Source organism: Lampris incognitus, chromosome 6 (assembly GCF_029633865.1).
Source record: "Lampris incognitus isolate fLamInc1 chromosome 6, fLamInc1.hap2, whole genome shotgun sequence".
Taxonomy (NCBI): Eukaryota; Metazoa; Chordata; class Actinopteri; order Lampriformes; family Lampridae; genus Lampris; species Lampris incognitus.
Genome location: NC_079216.1, coordinates 5,743,225 through 5,750,737, shown reverse-complemented (window position 1 = coordinate 5,750,737; position 7,513 = coordinate 5,743,225). Strand labels below are relative to the sequence as shown.

General features: G+C 49.8%; 1 pseudogene; it reads right to left on the bottom strand.

Annotated features, from left to right (window-relative positions):
• Positions 1-5,379: 5,379 nt before the first annotated feature.
• LOC130113962 (amine sulfotransferase-like) overlaps positions 5,380-7,513 on the bottom strand; it is a 17,373-nt pseudogene continuing 15,239 nt past the window's right edge.

The window sequence follows — 7,513 nt, the reverse complement described above, 5'->3', positions numbered from 1 at the left end:
CCCGCTCCGCAAGCGACAGCGTTAACCAGTCGACTAAAGTGTCCGACCCGTCAGTCAAGAACCAACGTGTCTACTTATCCATGCAGGTTACACTATAATTCATTTTTAGGTTTTCGTTTTAAGATGGGGGGTTTTTTTCCTGTCAAATTCATCAGATTTCCTTTTAGTTTTCTGCAAATAACTTGGAACATGAGGTGCAAAAACAACACATATGAATGTGGAATGTGACGCGGCAGCCTGCATGCATGCATGCATGCCTGGCTCAGAGGTGGTCCGGCTCGGTAGTTGTGTACCGGGCGGCTCGGTAGTTGTGTACTGGGCAGCTCGGTAGTTGTGTACTGGGCGTGTTAGCAGGTAGCTAGCTAGCATGTCGTTGCAGCGCACTCCGCCCTGCCGTGGGAGAGGCCGCTGTAGTAAAGAGGTTCTGTGAAGACCCCCTCACCATACCCGGGGGTCCCACCAGTTCACTTGCCTAAAGAAAGGAAACAAGAACACATCACATTATACACACAGCGACAGGAGACCATCTACAGAAACAAAATGGAAAACAGTTTCTATGAATGGTGACGTAGAAAAGCCACAACAACGCCCATCACAGGTCATAATAGGGTGACTTTTGGTGCTATTAGAAGATAGAAACGTGGACCCGCTGATCAATGCTTCACTTATTTTAGCCAGTTTTTTAATTCATAAGGCCAAATGTGTTAGGACCCCACCCGTCTCCATGAGCCGCCGTGATGGAGCCCAGCTCTACTTTCAGGCCCTGAGTAATGACGTCACACTGATCCCCACCACAACACTAACCGTCCTTTACTCCACCCTTACTTGCCATTCAGTCGTTTTATTGGCATTTCACATTTTGTTCTGCTTAATGGCTTCATTTTGTGCCTTTCTTGCATGGTGTGTGTGCATGTTTTAGGTCTCTTGTGGGGTCTGCTCGTCGTTTTCTAGAGGGTAAAAGTTTTCAGTTGTGATGTCCATTTGTCGTTTGCATAAAAAAAAAAGATGGCGTGACAGTAAAGGCCTTTGCACAGCAAGTACGTTTTTTTCCCCCCCATTGTTCTTTCCTAAATCTTCTTTTAAATCCGTCGTTGTAGTCCGCCGACTGAAACGCTGTTTAGAGCTCGTGGACCGCCGCGATGAAACGCAGAAGACTGAAACCGGTCTGCAGACTCTTACGACCGGCGACTCTCTCGGAGTCCATGTTGAGACTTACTTAAACACAAGAGGTCGGTTTTTTTACGTGCAACGTTTTTCAGACAAAAGGAAATCAGACCGGGTGTGCGAACCCTTACCGAAAAAAGTACACTTGAAGTTAACTTAATAAAGCAACCTTAAGTGAAGTTCACGTATATTTCCCTGATACTTAGTACGTAAGTATACTACTATAAGTACTAGTAGTACACTGACTCGTCCATCTTCCACCTCTGAACGATGTCCATGCACTGACACAAACCGTCTGTTTTTCCCGCCTGGGTCCTTTTTTTTTCTCCATCCAGGTTCTGCAGATGGACCAGAAAATGGACTCGGTTCTGCAGATCCTGACGGAGCAGTTCGGGCCCAAGCCGGAGCTGATGATGTCCAAGGCGTCCATCCGCAGGGTGACCATCCAGAAGCGCATGGGCCTCAGCATGGACGACGGGCTGTGACGGCACGGCGGTGGCGGTGGTGGTCATCGTGCAGTGCATACTGCATAATGATGTCATCATTAGGGGACACTTTCCAATGCCCCCCCCCTGCCCCCTCGCCTACCGAGGGGGGGCAGCCGGGGAATGATGCAGAAACTCAGATTCCCATAATCTACCTCTCTTTCTCTTTCACACCCTAGACTGTTTTTTTATTTCTTCATCGACCCCTGTGAAGAGAACTCCCCCCCCCTTTTCTCCCCAATTGTACCCATCCAATTACCCCCCTCTTCTGAGCCCTCCCGGTCGCTGCTCCACCCCCCCCCCCCCTCTGCCCATCCGGGGAGGGCTCCACATGTCCCCTCTGAGACACGTGGAGTCACCAGCCGCTTCTTTTCACCTGACAGTGAGGAGTTTCACCAGGGGGACGGAGTGTCCCCCCCAGTTCCCCCTCCCCCCCGAACAGGCGCCCCAACTGACCAGAGGAGGCGCTAGTGCAGCGACCAGGACACACACCCACCCACAGACACGGCCAGTTGTGACTGTAGGGACGCCCGACCAAGCCGGAGGTAACACGGGGATTCGAACCGGCGATCCCCATGTTGCTAGGCAACGGAATAGACCGCCTCGCTACCCGGACGCCGGCGAAGAGGACGACTTCAAACTCTGAATTCACCGCCAGTGACAGTTCTGGTCTGGGACCAGTGAAACGGGACGTGAGACTGGGGTTCACTCGTACAGAAAAAGAGGCCTGCTGCCCTTTCGTAGAGACGTCTGGCCACCGTCACCGTGGCCCTCGGTGTCCATTTTTCTCCAAATGTGTCTCCTCCGTATTGGACGGCCCCGCGAGCCCCCAGCCCTCACTGGCGGTGTATTGTTCGGCCAGGCGGCGGCGGCACGGTACATGAATTTATTTCACTACTTTAGCCTCATAATCGCAGTCCTCCGCCAACGGTAATTTATGTGTGGCCTGGCCGCGAGCGGCTTCCCTCCACTCCAAATATTGTTTCAGCGCTAACTAACCCAGTAATGAAGCCGTAACGCAGTCAAAGCAGCGCTGACGTTCCCCGAAGACGCTGCCCCCCCCCCCATCTTTAATAAAATAAAATAGAAAAACAAAATGAAGAATCCAGCCTTCGGCGGCGGGGCATTCCTTAAAGTAGTCCTCCTGATTATCTTGGCACGGTCCCTGCTTTGGGAAGCAACATGGCTGTTTCCACTGACATCCATCCGTCCGTCCGTCCGTCCAACCGTCCATCCAGCCCCGGCTGCATTCGGGCCGCCGGCCCGTGCGGGTGTTTGTTGGAAGTGACGGCGTGCCATGGACGTGTTGATTCTGCCTCCTCTGGATGGAAACCAAGTGTCAAAGGGGAAGGGGGCTGACAGGACGCTAATTTCAGAGTTCCTGCATGTTCTGGAAAACCTGGAAGTTGATAAAGTGGTTTTCCAGTCAAAACGCTCAAATTCTGGAAATATTATTGAGGTCATGGAAAACGTTTCATTTCGGTCCCAAAGTTGTGTTTCACCTGCCGAGATGGGTTCTTTTTGTTTTTTTGCATAATTTCTTTAGCTGAGACGTGACATCAGTGTGTGAAGTCTGGGTGGTGCGCTCAGTCACACAGTCCATTTAGAGACTGTCGAGACTTCCACTGATAGTTAACACTGAATAATTTGACCTTCTGTCAGCAACGCCTGCCATGGATATCCAAGATGGTCATGGAAAATGTCCTTGAAAAGTCCTGGGAGAGACTTCCTGAGATGAGTGGGGACCCTGTGCTCTACCGTGGTGGGGAAAACTCATCAGAATAACCCCGGCAGCGGCGACGCCGCCCGGCAGCGGCGACGCCGCCCGGCGGCACCTTCCACTGAACACTTCCAGGAGTTACGCAGCACCTTTGCCGTCCCATTGCTGCATTTCCTGGTTCAAAGGTCAATGGAGCCCCACCATCATCATCCCTACAACCACCCCCCAAAACCCCTACCAGGACCATGCTTAAAAAACACCTCCGTTACCCTCCTCTCACTGTCCGTTACCCTCCTCTCACTGTCTCTAACACACACACACACACACACACACACACACACACACACACACACACACACACACACACACACACACACACACACCGCTGTGTGCAATCTGAAGTAAATTTGCCCCCATTAAGGCTTTGATTATTTTTCTCTCTCCTGGGGTAATTAAGTGCTGGATTCCTGGTAAGGGGAGATCACTCGCCGTGAGCAGCTAGAATGAAACAAAAACCCTGGAAAAATGTGTAGAATTTAAACAAGCCGGCGAGGCGAGAAGCCGGGCACGCTAATTCTGTGTGAAGGATTTGGAAACCTATCGGCCTGCCACAGACAGAGACAGACAGACAGACAGACAGACAGACAGAAAGAATGAGAGAGAGAGAGACAGAATGAGAGAGAGAGAAAGACAGACAGACAGACAGACAGACAGACAGACAGACAGAATGAGAGAGAGAGAAAGACAGACAGACACAGTCAGAATGAGAGAGAGAGAGAGACAGAATGAGAGAGAGAGAAAGACAGACAGACAGACAGACAGACAGACAGTCAGAATGAGAGTGAGATAAAGACAGAATGAGAGTGAGAGAAAGACAGACAGACAGACAGACAGACAGACAGACACAGTCAGAATGAGAGAGAGAGAAAGACAGAATGAGAGAGAAAGACAGACAGACAGACAGACAGACAGACAGACAGACAGACAGACAGACAGACACAGTCAGAATGAGAGAGAGAAAGACAGAATGAGAGAGAAAGACAGACAGACAGACACAGTCAGAATGAGAGAGAGAGAAAGACAGACAGACAGACACAGTCAGAATGAGAGAGAGAGAAAGACAGACAGACAGACAGTCAGAATGAGAGAGAGAGAGAGACAGAATGAGAGTGAGAGAGAGACAGAAAGAGAAAGCCAGAATGAGACTGAGCGAGAGACAATGAGAAAGACAGAATGAGAGAGAAGGGGGGAGACAGAATGAGAGAGAAGGGGGGAGACAGATTGAGAGAGAAGGGGGGGAGACAGAATGAGAGAGAGACAATGAGAAAGACAGAATGAGAGAGACAGAATGAGAGAGAAGGGGGGAGACAGCATGAGAGAGAGACAGAATGAGAGAGAGGGGGGGATAGAATGAGAGAGAGACAGAATGAGAGAGAAAGACGGAATGAGAGAGAGACAGAATGAGAGAGAGACAGAATGAGAGAGAGGGGGGGACGGAATGAGAGAGAGACAGAATGAGAGAGAGGGGGGGATAGAATGAGAGAGAGACAGAATGAGAGAGAAAGACAGAATGAGAGAGAGACAGAATGAGAGAGAGGGGGGGACGGAATGAGAGAGAGGGGGGGATAGAATGAGAGAGAGACAGAATGAGAGAGAAAGACGGAATGAGAGAGAGACAGAATGAGAGAGAGGGGGGGACGGAATGAGAGAGAGACAGAATGAGAGAGGGGGGACGGAATGAGAGAGAGACAGAATGAGAGAGAGGGGGGGGACGGAATGAGAGAGAGACAGAATGAGAGAGGGGGGACGGAATGAGAGAGAGGGGGGGACGGAATGAGAGAGAGACAGAATGAGTAAATGATGGTGTTTGTGTGACTTTTTTAAATCAAGCAGTAAACTGATTGTGTGGTGCTGCACTTGGTAGTGATGTCCTCACAGTTTGGTCAACACAATTCCAACATGTTCACGTCTCCTTTCAGTCATGGCTGTAATTAAGCTCGTCAGGTTGTGTTAATTCCAACACGCGTGGCTCCTCCGCTGTTTCAGCTGAGCAGATCGAGGAAGAGGAACCTTCACCAGGAAACTCGTCATGCGTGTGTTGTGTGGAATCCCGAGTAAAACCCACTTGTGTGCTCGCCGGGGAGCTAGCAGCATCACAGTGTTACTGGTGTCCCAGATGGACGGCACAGCAAAGTGCTGCGTCTCATCTTGGAAGAGCTTGTCAAGTCTCATTCTGAGCAGCAGCGAAGCGATTCTTCCAGGCACCAGTAGGGCCTTTCCTCATGAAGGATCCCCTCTGGTGGTCCAGCAGGTGGTCTGACGAGAGCTCATGGTTTGCTTCAGGTGTCTGCTTCCTGTTCTTGAAGGTGCGGTGTTTAACTACACTGGCCGACTGTTCCCGAGTCAGGGCTTTACCAAGGAAGACGGAGATCCCCACCCACTGCTGAATGCAAGTCCTGAATCATTTCTTCATGAGTCGCGAAAAAGATGTTCGTATTGTCCTTCTGAGAGTCCCAAGTCCTACTGTGTTCAGACCAGCTGCTCCCAGACGCGTCCCCCCTTTCACGAATTTTTCAAAGGAGTCGTTAAAATCCCGTGGCGTTCCCAGCATGGTTGGGAGTTTGTGGAAACAGAATTATGACACAAGAACGTCCTTGGGATTCCTCGCCACATAGATCACCTTGCCCTTCTTCTGACGAAGAGCAAGGGGGCATGAAGTGGTGCTGTAGATGGGTGCTGGCAGCCTGGGGGAAGGGGCCATGGCAAACTGACTTCAGTCCAGGGGACCAGCGTACTGTTCATCTCGTCTTTGTTGGCGGTCACGTCCCCCTTGGCTTCTATGAGCAGTAGGATCTGCTGCATCCAGATTGTCCCTGACTTGGGATATGTAACATCAGCCTGTCTTATCGCCACGTGGTAGATCTGGTCCACTTCATCTGGACCATGGATCCCACTGATTAAGTTGAAGCCTTGGTGACTAATTGTTATCACTCTTGTTATCACAGAATGAGAGAGTGGGAGACAGAATGAGAGAGAGAAAGACAGAATCAGAGAAAGACAGAATCAGAGACAGAGACAGGATGAGAGAAAGACAGAATCAGAGAGAGAAAGACAGGATGAGAGAGAAAGACAGAATGAGAGAGAGAAAGACAGGATGAGAGACAGAAAGACAGGATAAGAGAGAAAGACAGAATGAGAGAGAAAGACAGGATGAGAGAGAAAGACAGGATAAGAGAGAAAGACAGAATGAGAGAGAGAAAGACAGGATGAGAGACAGAAAGACAGGATAAGAGAGAAAGACAGAATGAGAGAGAAAGACAGGATGAGAGAGAGAAAGAGGATGAGAGAGAGAAAGACAGAATGAGAGAGGAGAGAGAGACAGAATGAGAGAGAGAAAGAGGATGAGAGAGAGAAAGACAGAATGAGAGAGAGAAAGACAGGATGAGAGAGGAGAGAGAGACAGAATGAGAGAGGCAGTAAGCGCAGGTCATAAGCTCGCGTTGATTAAGTCCCTGCCCTTTGTACACACCGCCGACAGAATGAGAGAGACAGAAAGAGAGAGAGAGACAGAATGAGAGACAGATGAGAGAGAGACAGAATGAGAGAGAGAAAGACAGGATGAGAGAGAAAGACAGAATGAGAGAGAGAAAGACAGGATGAGAGACAGAAAGACAGGATAAGAGAGAAAGACAGAATGAGAGAGAAAGACAGGATGAGAGAGAAAGACAGAATGAGAGAGAGAAAGACAGGATGAGAGACAGAAAGACAGGATAAGAGAGAAAGACAGAATGAGAGAGAAAGACAGGATGAGAGAGAGAAAGGATGAGAGAGAGAAAGACAGAATGAGAGAGGAGAGAGAGACAGAATGAGAGAGAGAAAGAGGATGAGAGAGAGAAAGACAGAATGAGAGAGAGAAAGACAGGATGAGAGAGGAGAGAGAGACAGAATGAGAGAGGCAGTAAGCGCAGGTCATAAGCTCGCGTTGATTAAGTCCCTGCCCTTTGTACACACCGCCGACAGAATGAGAGAGACAGAAAGAGAGAGAGAGACAGAATGAGAGACAGATGAGAGAGAGACAGAATGAGAGACAGATGAGAGAGAGAGACAGAATGAGAGAGAGAGACAGATGAGAGAGACAGCATGA